The sequence below is a fragment of the Lonchura striata genome, chromosome 1A (assembly GCF_050655825.1).
Source record: "Lonchura striata isolate lonStrDom1 chromosome 1A, ASM5065582v1, whole genome shotgun sequence".
Lineage (NCBI taxonomy): Eukaryota > Metazoa > Chordata > Aves > Passeriformes > Estrildidae > Lonchura > Lonchura striata.
The window spans coordinates 17,501,002-17,515,612 of NC_140741.1; the positions used below are offsets into that span (position 1 = coordinate 17,501,002).

General features: G+C 40.1%; 1 long non-coding RNA gene across 1 annotated transcript in view; it reads left to right on the forward strand.

Moving 5' to 3' along the window:
* Positions 1-14,611, forward strand: part of LOC116183160 (uncharacterized) — a 58,945-nt gene that overhangs the window by 16,847 nt on the left and 27,487 nt on the right. The window contains exons 2-3 of the long non-coding RNA XR_014952196.1: positions 13,046-13,155; positions 13,823-14,000. This is a non-coding gene — a long non-coding RNA (uncharacterized LOC116183160). The remainder of the gene's footprint in view (positions 1-13,045; positions 13,156-13,822; positions 14,001-14,611) is intronic.

A 14,611-nucleotide genomic window follows, 5' to 3' on the forward strand; every position in this document is an offset into this window, starting at 1 on the left:
TTTTTTTTTTTTTTTGTTTTTTGTTTTTGTTTTTGTTTTTGGTTTTTTTTTTTCAGTTCACAGGTAGCTCAGAAAAAAACCTGCATATTTTGTCAGAGGAGTGAGGTGATGTTTTTGCCCTATTATTCATTGATCATGGGAACTTCCATTAGGTACAAAAATTTCCTGAATCTCCTGTAGAAACAGCCTCCCTGTACCATGGGCTGGTAGCAACATACTGCCTCAGACCATGATGTTCCACATTGTTCCTCAAACTTTTGGAAATCAAGCCCTGCTGCATCAAGGAAAAAAAAAAATTCTCATTCTGCTAAATTACCATGTTGTTAAATACACACCCATTGTAAAGTATTCATCTTCTGTGACCCATTTTTAACTCCTCATGCCCCACAAGGGGCTATGTCTCAGACTACAGGAAACAGTGATCTGTTGTGACTCAACTGCTTAAATCTTTTTTCATTATTTTCCATCATACACTAAACCACTTTCTATATATTTTTGCTTGGCATTAAACATAATCTAATAAATGATACTTTTTGATTGGTTAATTGATGAAAACTTCAGTGGTTTGAGTGGCTTTCAGGAGGCACCTGAAACTTACTTACTGGTATAGGAAATACTGGAAAATGGGTTCTGCTGATTTTGTGTATAAAACTATAACAGTCCTGATTGCAGCAGGAATGGAAATTTAAAAAACTCTTTGCTAATTCCTTCCACCTACACAGTAATGCAAGTTTCTACATCTTTCTTTCTGCCTCACTCACCTTCTTAGGAGTGAGGCAGAGGGTGAATATATGGAAAAAGAAGGTAAGAAAATCTGGAGAGGGGGAAAATTTGAGATAGAAATACAAAAATACTACAAAAAAAGGCTTTGGTATTTCAAATCTGGCCTAACCAACAATTATTAGAAATGTCAGGCATCAGTCTGTTCATGCAAAAATTTCCCACTCAGTCTGAAGAGGAAGCAGCTTTGCAATATTGAAGAGCCCTGGAGCAGGTCCTGTCCCTCCTCACTGTCTCTGGAATTTCATCACTGCTGGTGCTGAAGAAGGTAGAACTCAAACCAGAACCTGCTTCACCTTCTTGATGGTAAACCAAAACTTTTTATGACCTTACTGTTGTGCAAAAAGAAAAGTTTGGAGTGGGTTTCGCACCACGTATGCAAAGTTTCAGTAAAATATACGAGTGTCTAGTTAAATTACGAGTCTTTTAGCACAACAGCATTTCTACTGTGCAAAACAGCATTTTGGACCAAAGTCTGCATCCTCCTGCAAGCAGTGTGAATTTTATTCATCAGCTCTGGCTTTATCCTTAGTATTTGACACTGTTTTTAGTAATGTCTGAAAAGGGCAGAGAGGGAATCCACACTGTGCAGTTACATGGCAAGTTACCAAACCTCCTGCAGGCAGATCTACATGGCAGTTTGCAGTGGAACTCCAGAGCTCTTCTAGTCCAGTGTCCCGCTTCAGACACTTCTGTTTAGGTGAGGGTGATCAGGGGTGTGCCAACAAGGGTTTTAATTTCTCAGAAGATGGAGATCCCATTGTTTGCCTGGCCAATTGCTCCAGTGGCTGATTGCTTTCATTTGAAAAAGTTCTTCCGCAAATCTGCCTGAAATTTCCTATGTTCTGCCTTGTGACCAGGGACTCTCTACCTATCGAAGCTGGAGAAAGTCTGGGTAATCTTTTAAATGTCTGGAATGATGAAAATGGCTGTAGCAAAAATGATGACAAGTACCTCTTACCTAATGAATCCTGCATATAAAATAAAGTGAAAATTTTTGCAAAGCAAAGCTTCTTTTGGACTCAGGAAGGTGGAAATTTTTGTTCAGTCCCATTTGTGCCACACCTAGGTTTGTTTTCAGATTATAAAATTCCTGAAGCATCATAGTTTAATGAAAAATGTGCCTAGTTCTAACTTTATATTTTGACCTTATTTCTTCACCAGTGCATGTATGAAAATGAGTGCAGAAAATGAGAAAGATGATGTTGTGAAGTTCAGTGCCCAGAGCAAAAGAGAGCTGCTAGCAAATGACGTGTCTAGAAAGAAGGATTTTTGTTATGAAGTCTGTGGCAGAGAATGGTTGTGTCTGTTGCCATCACAAAGGTACATTTCCTTTGCTGCAACCCCTTCTAGAGTAGCTCTTGTTTCATTATCATAAATGCCCTAACTGTGCAGGAGTAGTTTCATGCACAGGGTAGGAGTCCCTGAAAAATAGTTTGTGCTGTGGAAAATTGTCAAGGGAAAATCTAATTTGGTCAGATTGCTGTTTTATCTATCAAAGAAATTGAAAATGGAAAAGACTTGTCAGATCATGGAGCCATTCCCATTGCAAATGGATACCACCCCCAGCAGAGAATGGCTCTGATTTTCAGACAAAAATGCCTTTGTAGGGACAAGCACTGTGGCCTCTCTTTCTCTTGCAAGGCCTAGCTGCCTCACAGGCTTGTAGGAAAAGAGGGCTCTGTGGTGGGAAGGTGGGAGAGGAGAGTGGCAACCACCAGGAAGCCCTTGGGCAGTTTGGTGAGGAGTGTGCAAATAATTCCACATCTTTCCCCAAATTCTCCAGCACTCCCCTCAAACAAGGAAAGGCAATCTTGCCTTTGCATTGGAACCCATATAATTTTCATTTTTACCTTCTTCCCATGCTCATCCAGATTTTACTGAGTCTTTTCTCAGTTTTAATGCCTTTTATTTTAACCTTCTACTATGCAGCTGTAGTCTCACTTGCTCCTCAAAACAAACCTGCCCCTCTTTGCCTGGTCCTGCTCACAAAAACAAAGGAAGATGGGAGAAGCAGACTTGCTGCTAAACCCACTCTCCTGTTCTGGGGTCTGATGTCTGAGGTGTTAATCTCCATGTTCTTTTGATCTGAGTAAGGATAATAGGTTGTTTTTCAATATTGTTTCTGGTTCATTAATATGTATGCTGTCTGCTCCTGTTTTTTATCCCCCAGAAAACCCTTTGAAGATACCTTTGTAGCCTCTCTTCTGCTGCAGGCCTGACTTTGACTTTTCCGCTGCTCATTGTTTTCCTGCTTGTTTCATGTTCTCACCCTGTTACAGCCACTGCTGCTGCTGCAGAACTGAGGCACCCTCCTCCTGCTTCTTTCCAGGCACCTGTTCAGTGTCAGTGATGCCCAAGTTCCCCTGGTTCCTTCACGTGGCACAGAAGGTGTCACAGAGAAGATTTAAATGGGGCCCCATCACTGACTGGCACTGGTGGCCTCTAGGCACCCAAGTTTCCCCCACTGGACAAACCCCACACATTAGCTGGCATAAAGCCTGGCATAAACCTGGCATTGCTTCCAGACACATTTCAGTAATGGTCACACTGCACCCCATGAAAGGATGAGACAACCACAATCTAGTTTTAAAGGCTGCTTTGTGATGAAAAGAGCATTAGATAATTTCATTGCTGTTTTTCTTTGGAATGCATCCTCCTACTCACCACCCTGTGGGCATCCATACTCTCTTTTGTTGGACTTGTTTCTGTTCATATGATTTCATGTGCTTTGGGGCATTTTGGTGTGCCTGCTGTTCTTTCTTTTCCCCTTCCTTTTCTTCCTCTCTGCTTCTCCATATTTTTGTGGTATATTTGGCAAAGCTGTGGGTTACACCCATGTTTCATCTTGTTGTTTTTGTCATTTATTCACCAGCTGAGCTCAGAGGAGGATTTGTTTTTCAGTAAAATTTGGGGACTTCATGTTTTTCTTTTTTTGTCTTTTAATAATTTTATAGTTTTGTTGACTAAATCATAAGAAAATTGAACAATTTGTCCATAGTCACACAGTGAGTCATTGCTTCTGTCAAAATAAGAATCTGCCTAGAGCTGCCATAGTTTGTACCTCCTCATTCCAGCCATTAGAGAAACTCAGCTCCTGTGTGAATTTGTCACAGATCTACATGAGAGCTATTCTTTTACATCTCTTTCTATGGCACCAGATGAATTTCCTGGGCATATCTATGACCACACTGTGTGGTAGATAATAGCAAATACTGAGCTCTGAGATAAAGCAGATGTTAATTCCTGGCCTCTAATAAATAGGTTGATAAAGACCCTCTAGGCCTAGCTCTGTTCCAGTCCTAGATCCACCTAGGAGAGAGTCTGGGACAATGAAGAAAGGGGCTCTGTGTGTCTCAGAGTTTTGCATTTCTTTTAAATTGTTCTCATCACCAGCTGAGCCCAGAGTTCCCACAGGTGGTGTGGGCCAGAGCTGCTCTCCCTGCTCAGAGCCATGGATCATGCTGTGGAGAGCTGAGCCCTGCAGGGAGAAGGAGCTCACCAATGATCCCACTTCCAATGCTCTTATAACAGCAGATAGAAGAGCAACATTGCCTACAGAGACAGAAGAAACTCTGTAGAAAGAATCTGTGAGCTTGTTTGTTTATAAAATAAACAAAGAAGACAAGGTGGGAAATATTCCCAGCATTCCCACTACTCCATCTCTTTTCTGGCTGGGAATTCAGATGCAGAAAAATTAAAGTTGTATTCAGGTATGGAAGGCCATTCCACAAAAGGGTATTTTCTTTTGCTGGACAAGTGTCTTCTCACTGATCTGCATGACAATCTGTCTCTGATCAGAGCAATTTTCTAGTGGGGGTGCTGCTCTTGGTGCAAACTGACAGTATATTTGTCCTTTTCTGAGCCTTGGGCTCCACAAACCACAGCTTGGGGGTACCTGTTTCAGAGGGTTTAGGGGTTCCAGGGAGAACAGGAATTCCACCTCCAGGAACCCAGCCTGGTTCCTTGCTGCTGCCTCCTTAGGCTGCAACAAAGCTCAGAGCTGAGCCCATCATCCATGACCACCATTTCCAAGGGTAAACCTTAAAATACTCACATTTATCCATGAAAGATAAGAACAAATAAAAAAAAAAACCCAAAACCAACCAGCCAACCAAACCAAACCAAAATCCCAAAATCCTCCCAAAAAGAAACCAAGTGGAGAAGAGTACCAATGTACTTCATCTTTTTTTATAGCCTGAAACACATTCCAGCTCTCCTCCAGTAGTCAAAATCACATCTCTTGGGAGTGGAGAGACACAGAAAGGCGAAAAAAAGACATTACATTAGAATGTGGCAGGATATGTAATAGAATTATCACGGGCCAAATGAAAGACTAATTAAAGTCTTATTTATGGACTGTGGGTAACATTCCAATTTCTCTTCATCTTCTTTAAGCCTTTCACTCACTTATTCTTTGGAAGGAAGAATAATTAAGAAAAGGACCCACTTGGCAACTCATTAGTTTAAAATCTTTCTTCTTTGCAGATTTGGTCAACCCTGCTTCCATAGTCTTTGGAAAATTTTCTTCAGTTTATTGAAGAGACTTCCGTTGCCTCAAACCTTTTAATTTTAGCTCATTTAAATATATCAGCCAGTTTCAAGACTTGATAAAGATGAATGCAATTAATCTTAGAAGCCTCATAAATGTTAGGGAAAAAGCTTTTATTTTGAAAAGAAAGCAGAGCCAAATTAAAATCCTATCTGGTAACCCTCTGAAAGTAGGAATGTGGGAATTTCTGACTGTAATTAATTTTGTATTGGGATTATAATGACTTACAACAAGGATTGCTAAAGAGCTGGTGCAACAGAACTTGTATGTGAATGTATGTTTGTGTGTGTATAGATTTTATTCATATAGAATGCAGTACTACAATGTGGGAGTTATGTTTTATCATTAGGGTTGGTACTGAGTTTCCATTCTCATGGTCCATCCCTCCACTAACACAAAAGAAATGAACAATTAATCACATAATTATTGATCACTTGATGTGATTCTTGAGGCTGTCCTGTCCAGGGCCAGGAGTTAGGCTTTAGTCCCTTCCAGTTCAGAATATTCTGTCATCACAACCAGCAAAATCTAGACCTGGTGAGCACTTTTGCAGCTGAATGTGAGGTTGGCTGGAATGGCAGATCCAAAAAGAGGAACTACCGAACACACTAGATGGATACCACTTGATTGAGAGCTAAAATACCCTTTTTATTATTTCTGTTTTAAAGAAATAATTCCAAAAGCCATTTGGTAGCACAAACCAGAATGACAGTGGTCTTATGTTTTGGTTTCTTTTAGAAACAAAGGATAGTCTTCTCAAGAAAAATATACTTTTCTTTCAACAACATCTGATAAGAATTCACAATATAAAGTAATGATTAGGAAGTCTCTGCCCCATTAGAAGCCATAATAACATCAGGAAATCTCACCAGTCTGGGGTGGGAATATCCTTTCCCTTGACAAGACCAAAGAGGATCATGGATATTTCTGAAATGTTTATTTTCCCATCTCTTAGGTGTTTCAAACGGCAGATGATGCAGTCTTAGATTGTAAAGTAAAATTACTTCTTCCCCCATCTCACTTGAGTGTTTGTGCATTTCTGAGCTCTGGGGCTGAGGGAGGGCATTGGGCACCTTTGCATCCTCTCTCTCTCATCTACGCATGTTGGGTGCTATTAACTTCATGTTTTCAGAGAAACAGAGCAGCAGGACAAAGAAAGAGGGTTTGTTTCTATTTGCTCATTTGCTTCAGCCCAGCTTCCCACTTTAGCCACTTGGTTTACAACTAGAATATGAAAACCTGGGTAGGGAGGTTACTTGGCCAGATTGTGGAGCAGAGCTGACCTTGAATAAGACATGCCAGCTCTGCTGAGAGCATACAAATGTGTTACACTGTATAATATGCAGAAAGGTCTGAAGGTCTCTCCCCTCTCTTTAAGCATCAAAGATCAGATAATGTGTTTTCATCCTTCAGCATGAAACATTCCGTGGCAGCCTTGGCAAAGGCGGGGAATTGTCTCTGGGATCCACTGCTGCGGGAGGGCACGGAGTCAAACAGAGTGGCTGAATTTGAAAATGGAGAGGAATAATTTTGTGACCAGTAATAAAATGTGTAGCTACAGATACTGAAATAATGGTGGGGCCATAACCTGAGCGTGGAGAGAGACAGAGAGGAATTCCCCTCTATGCCACATGGAAGCACTGCAGACATAAAGTGGTGGATTTGTGGGGTGAAGAGGTGGGATCACCTTGTCTTGAGGTAGCAGATAAATCAGAACTGATGAACAAGACCAATTAGTTTCTGGCAATATTTTTCTCAAAGTTCAAAAGCACAAAGGAAGTTAAGAGATACTGGTAAAGATTTGTTATGCAGTTATTCTTGGGGACACAAATAATTTTTGTAAAAGCAGGAGCATATTTCAGGGGATGGTTTGAAGGTTGGATTCATTTTTTGTCGACCAATAGTAACTTTGAAATTATTACTGGTTTTCCTGATATTTTTTAGAAATCAAGTGGTAGAAGTGAAATCTTGGCTTTGCAACTTCTGTGAAAGAGCTTTTCTGACTTAGATCATAACCAAGAGAAAGAAACATGGAATTTTCAGCAGAGAATGGAAAGGATAAGGAGGTGAGGTAAAACTGGGACGTGGATGGGGTGCTTTTGGAAAGAGGAGAATCAGCAAAACCAGCTGCTGCTCAGTTTGTAGAGCTGTATAGCTATGTACCAAGAGGTGGTGATGGCTCGATCCACCGCTTTGCTGGGTGTGCCCAGGGGGTGTTTTGCTGCTCCAGGCTGTGGTGGCCCTGGGGCTGGCAGTGGTCAGTGCTGATCCCTTGTTCCAAACTGCACCCCAAACTAAACTTTTCTATTGTTTTCCTCTCAGACCTCTTGGCAGCAGCTCTGGCTTCTTCATGCTCTGACATAATAGTGGCCACATCTTCTCCTGGTGCTCCACTCAGGTTTTCTCCTGTCCAGTGGGATTTGGCAGCAGAAATTTTATCAATGTGATAGTGCTGCCATATACTTTCAGACCTAATTTCTTGGAGGGCTGCCTCCAGGAACTGTAACATTCTGTAATTGTTCAGTACACCTGTTTCCAAATACCTCAGTGTAAAACTATTTGTGTTTTCCTGTGAGAAGACTATAGTACAAGTTCTGTTAAGTCTTTGACACCTAGCCAAAAACTACACCATTCATTTAACCTCAAGCATTAAAGGCTCTATTCACACACATTAAAAAAAAAAGTATATTTCACAATTTTCCAGTAGGATTTTAAATGGAAATGGGAGTGCATGAAAATATCACCTACTCCAGCATTTAGTATAGGTAGGCATGGGATGATGTGTTGAAACTGAATGTACTGAAGCTGGAAGTAAATTAATGATAATAATAATAATAATAATAATAATAATATAGTCATTCTTTATAGCTTTAGAAAAATCGACAACTGCCTATACTGAGCAAAAACAAAGGGGAATAAAATAGCTCTTGATGACAACTCTGGTGACAGCTAGTGGCTTATAACCTGGGGAAGACCACACAGTGTCACCTCCCCATCAGAGCATATGTCCTGATGTAGAGGTTATAGAACACTTAGGATTGTCAGTGAGTGCTGGGCTGGCTGTGTGTGTCTGATGGAGTCTTCCTTTCATGCACTAAGGCTGCCTCAGAGAAGTTCAGTGATAAGTAAAATTATCCTTATATGCCTATTGGGAAGTTTTTAGATCCTCCCATGCAAAGTTTTCACTTACACATAAGGTGGCTATTAGTAGTTGCAATACCCATAAAGCTTTCCAGCCTTTTCAATATTCAATCATGCTGCTTCATTTTTGTCACCTCCTAATATAACAGAAGAAAAACTGTGTCTGTGAGGATTTACAATTACAGTCTCCCACATGTTAGGCATGCTGATGGCCCAAGGGCACAAAAGGGGTTAAATACCTGCCTATGTTTGCTCCTTCAACATGAAAAAAAGTGATTTAATTGGCTACCAGCATAGCTTAATTGCAGGAGTCGTTAGTGCAGCAGAAGCTAAACCAGGTTGCATAAGAAATGTGCTTGTTAAACTCAGGCATTTCTTCTGGCTGGGAGGATGACTACACGTATATATTGCATATTTATATGTGCCCTGAAGCTCATCCTCTTCCACAGAGGAGGTTCTTGTAAGCCATCCTAAAACCAGTTACTTCACCCTGGGCAAAGTACTTTTTTCCTCTGTGTTCAGTAAAGATATTGATATTTCAGTCACTTCTAGAAAACATCAAAGGTAAAAGGAATGAGGTGGCTGCAGATCTTCTGTCTTCTTAGAGCACAGACACTCTCTTATTAGGTGCATAAAGAGCAGAATGCACACATACAGCTTCACCTTTACCTGAAAAAAACCTTCCTTTCAGGATGAAGACAACAGAAAAAAAAAAAAAAAGGAAAGGAGGAAAAAAGAAAGGAAACAAATGTAAAATGTCTGTGGAAGAGAATGGATTATACTCCTACTGCACTCCATATTGAGCATTGGGAATAAAATGGCTTCCTGGCTGATCAGAAGTACAGTGGAGCGCACACAAACCAAAAGGTGTCATGATCTGACATTCTCCTGCATAACCCGCTCAGGTTATGGTACTGAAATGCAACTGGAAAACTCATCCTGATTTATAGTTTATGCTGGTCAATTTTTTTTAGAATTAGCCTGAAAAATATATGCCTGGCAGAAAAATTGAATTCTCAGATATTAGTAAAGTCAGTACACCCTCAAATACTGTAGCATAACCTTTCAAGAATTTCACTGCACCACAAAATTTCAGCTTGTATTTTGTGCATCTCTGCAAGTGGTGTAGTTGGCTCTGGTTGCAAAGAAAACCACATGGAATTTGAATTGAGTGCAACCAGTGTGGAGTTGGCCTTTAAGAGAGATAAGAATGCATTTTACGTTTCTCTCCATGAAGTTTTAACTCAGATGATCAGTACTTTAAAAATATCTTCATTGATAACGAGGTCATATCTTTTATAAGAAATTAGAGGGATGATCACAGACTTGCATAACATATTGCGCCTGGAGTTATTTTATGATACAAGATGCTGGGGGAAGGGCAGGTTTGAGACATCCTGCAATTATTTTCTTGACTAACTAAGAAGGAGTTGAACTACATGGAAAATGTACAAGACAGCTAAATTCAGGACTGAGGGCAAAGCTTCTAATCAAGCCCAGCAGTACTAACTAACTGCACAACCTGTTGTGATTGGGTCCATTGCATGTGGCCAAGGGATGCAGCTTATTTTTCATAACTGTCCCTTTCTACTTTTCCACCTAGGAGAGACTCAGATACTGAGAGAAAGTACAAACTTATTAGGCTGAGTGCACAGTCACCCTATTCTGTCATATTTTTTAACCTGTCATAAAATATTATGAAGTTAGAAAATACAAACTCATTCCAGATAAAATGCACTTTGCATACAAATTATTTCCAAATAACATGTGTTTCACAGCAGTGTTTTTCAGGAGAAGTCCTTCTCAAACAAATCTCTAGTAGAATGGAAGCCATTTAGTACTATTAAAACCAGGTTGCATTCTGTCAAAAAGGTTCTTTGGATGTCTCTACACAGTTGGGGGAAAAGTAGGAATCTTTTAGATGCATCATGTCTTCAAGCTCTAAATGCTGCTGGCGATATTTTCTGATCCTTTGCACACCTTTGTTTTCCAAATAAATGTAAAATCACAATTGGAAAGTTTTCTTAATAAGCAGAAAAAACTTTAGTTTGTTTATCCAAGAAAAAAGAAAAAGGGAGAGAGAATAAGAAAAGGAAAAAGTAAGGCTTGGAAAGTTTTGGTCTGAAGATGGTGAAAGCTGACACAATTTGTTTAGCCCCAGAACAGGTACAGGAGTGCTCCGTTCCTCACTGCTGAGCTCCAGGACCACCTGTGGGGATGAAAGGGCTCCTCAGGACCCAGGTCCAGCCAGGGCTTGGCTTCCCCACTGAGAGTTTCCACATGGGTGCCAGGGAGTGCCAGTCAAGCTGGAAGCTCTTATGATGTGGACAGGCATCCAGCAGAGAGCTGACTGAGTTAATATTGGTTTAATACAGTTCTTCTTGTATATAAAACTCTGCTAAAAACTCACAGTGCTATGGAATCAGCACTTTGAATCCTGGTGTGTCTGTGGAGAAACTGGTGTCAGCACAATGGGAGGAAAAGCTGCAATCTGCTAAAAATCTACCCAGCTTGAGATGAAAATTTTTGCTCTATGCTTTTATCAGATAAATTTTATGTAAATGTGATATAAATTTACACTAAAGCAGAGGATTTCTTATATGAGAAGGGTAATTGAATCATTCTGCCAGTAGCAGATGGCAATACTTTCTGATGCTGTAGAAGACAGGGCAAAAGATGAAACAATGGAGGAATTGAGAAGAAGGAGACATTCTTCCCAAACCCTAAAACAATCAACATGTGCCCTATGGAATGGACTTCACCTGACTCCCATAAAAATATAGAAGTTTGTTATCAGACAATGTCTTCCTCCTCTACAATACATCATTCAAAATCAATCCAGCATTCTTCTCATTTAGATTAGCTTCTATTATTCATAAATAAAGATACTCAGCATTTTTCATCTTCAACTTATTTAAAAACAATTATTCCTTCATCCTGATGTAACCTGTGCATTCCTATATCCTGTAGGAAAACTGAGGCATAACAGTTATTGTTCCAGAGGGAAAAAAATCATGGACTAGAGTCAGATTTTAATGCTAATCCTTCTTGCCTAATTCTTGCTGAAAAGCAGCAATTAAAACAACACAACAAAATTCAAGCATTTTACTGTGATGACACTGAATTGATTTAAATTGCATTGTTCCAACAGGAACTGTACGACTTCAGTCAGATCACCAAATTTAGCCCTGCTGTGAGCTTGTGCAACTCCCACATAAGTCACTGGGAGTTATGGCTGGCTTATACCAGGCCTAGACTTGGCGCTGAGCAAACAGCTCTCATGGTAGTGAACTGATTTCAAGCGAATGCTAAAAATTTCTGGCAGAGTAACATTTCTTTCCTCCTGCCAAGTGTCATCAACATTATTTTTTGGGTGGATTCAGATCCCTGAGAGCAGAGTTTTCCATTACGTGTTCCTAATTGTTAAAGACTGGGCCTGCTACAGTACTGGAGAAGGAGTGTGTTTAGTCGTACTTGTTACCATAACGGCAGGGTGAAAGAGTGCTTTTCTCTCAGCTGGTTAAGCCACAGAATACAGTAGCAGCCTTCCTAGCAATGTCAAGGGCATTAGACAGAGGCAAAGCAAGCCACAGTCAACAGAATGAATGGAACAATTCACACTGTTGCACATAGATATAGAGGTTAAACCCAAACACATGAAAAAGTGATGCTGGAAGCACTTGGGAACAGCTGGGCCAGATGAATAACTCAATTGGATGCCATGAGGAACAAATTAAACAACTGACTGGAGACCAGGCTGCTCGTGTGACAGACATTTTAATCAGGAAGTCAAAAGCTGATTGACAAGATGAAAAGCTGGATGACATGAAAAATGGAAACAGAAGGAACAACACAAGAAAAGGGCACCCTGGGTCAGCATGCTGACAAAAATAATCAAGTACGACAGGCCATAATCCAGTCTTCGAATGTTTGGCATGGTGCTAGTTATGAAAGTCTGCAGCCAAGAGGAAAGAAAACGATTATTAAGTGAAGGAAATTATCTGCATCCCTAGAACTCATTGCTATATGTTCATCAGAGATTCTCTTTCTACCCACAATGCATTAGAAATAGAAATAACTTATGTTGAATAACAAGAAATAAAATGAAAATAAATAATGTATGTAGAAATAAAGTGCTTCCATAGCAATGTTAGAGTAAGTAATTTCTTTTACAAAAACCTGCAGCTAAACAGGTGTTGACATTGAATAAGTGTGAAAAGTGAACTCTTTCACAGTACCATGGGCTTTTTTTCTCTACAGTTGAATGTAAATCTGTTGCTTTCAAGTTTTCAATAGGAACCAGTTCTACCTAAACTCAGAGACTAGCTGCATCTGCAGTTATCTGCAAAATGTAAGAAATTTTGAAATTTGCCAGTGGTGCACATTTAAGATATTCTGCACATGCAGTTCAGTTAAATATCTCCACAAGACCAAGAGGCTGCAGTGTGGTAATTGGTGGTCGAATTCAGCAGATTTCACTGGCTCAAGATCCAAAAGAAAGACATCCTGATCTTAGTGTCTGAAACTCAGAATTCTATACTGAAAAATGTAACTTTTTTTTTTTTTCCCCAGAAGTTCTGAAGAGCTTTTGGCAAAGACTGATTTAAAGCTGGTATTCCTGGAAATAAGGTTACTTGGGAACCTTGCTTTGCACATAAGCCTCCCACTCCAGTCAGGAAAAGGTTTGTGTTAATTGTTTTGGGGGATAAATTAAGTCAGGTTCTGCTTCAAGTACAGTAGATTTCAGTGAGTTTACACAGGCCTGAGAGGAGTATTTGGTGACAATTTCAGCATGATTTTTTCCAAGCTTGGGATATTCATGAAGGAGTGCTGGAACCTAAGCTCTAGTCTTGAAAATGATCCTACCTGATGTAGACTTAGGTGGCCTTGTAGAGAGTTTCTGTACATCATAGATGTCATTGCACACAGAGGTTTGTGCTATTGGTAACTAAAAGAGGAATTAACCACAGCAAGGCATGCCTCTGTTTCAGCTTCCTGCCTTTTGTCCAAAGGGTGTGATATGTTGTCTCCTAACTGAGATAATGACAGTTTTTTGTTACTGAAGTGCTTCTCTCTGTTTTAGAGAACAATATTGAAACAATACTCTGAAAGCAGGCTTAATGTGGAGCACTCTCTACTGGGAAGAAAACTACTAGTAAAAAAGCACCACCAAAAATTGGTGGAAGAAGAGGAAGATTCTGAATTTGAGATTAATTTATTTCTGAGACTCTTTGCTCCTGTCTGCTTCTCCTTTCATTGCCAGTGTCTTTGGGATTATTATGGCAGTTTTGTAGCTTTTTGTGTGTTTCCCTTTATTTCTCTCCCTTCAACAGTGATCTTCTGTTTCAGGGACAGCACAGAGCAGGACTTGTTTCATCTCTTCCACGTTTGTTTTTCTAAACAATAGCAACCATCACTGGAACAACAAATCCTCTCCTGGTACTGAGCTGTGCCCAGGTTGATGTTTACCACAAACAATGGCATTAAACTTCCTGGAAATCCTGAAAGTGGTGTTTCAGAGGATGTGGTAGGTCAAATGGTTGTGTTTTCTTCCTTTAGCTTTATCTGCTTTTGCCCTGGCATCTGCCTTTGTGATGTCTTTCTTTAAGGCTTTTAATTCTTGCTTGTCCTGTGATGTGTTGTAGAGGCAGGACATGTTCTCCTCTAGGAACTTTGTATTTGTTCTTTTCTTGTTTTGCTGCTCTCTTACTCAAAGATAAAGGTCATCATGACAGGAAACACGGTATATTCTTGCTGCTGGTGGTGGTGAAGCTTACAGTAAATGAGCTTTGTTCTTGATTTAAATTCTGGTAGACAGATGTTTCTGCATTCCAGAATCTTGCTGTACTTTAGACAAGTGTTTTTCCTTTCTGCATGAAGAAATTTAAGACTGTTCATACATGGCCACAGTGTAGGAGGAGGGGCAGTGAGATGTTGTCCTATGTCAGTCCTGACTTTCAGAGGAGTGAGACAAAAGAAGACAGTAGGAAGGCTCTTGAAAGCAGGATTTATCAGCCTTGAACAAAATGTACATAAAATTACTATGGCTGATGGTCTGGCAAATTTTTTTTTGTAGTAAAAAAATCCATAGGCTGGTCAGGAGGCAGAATATCCAACTCTCATTTCTTAGAGTTTTAG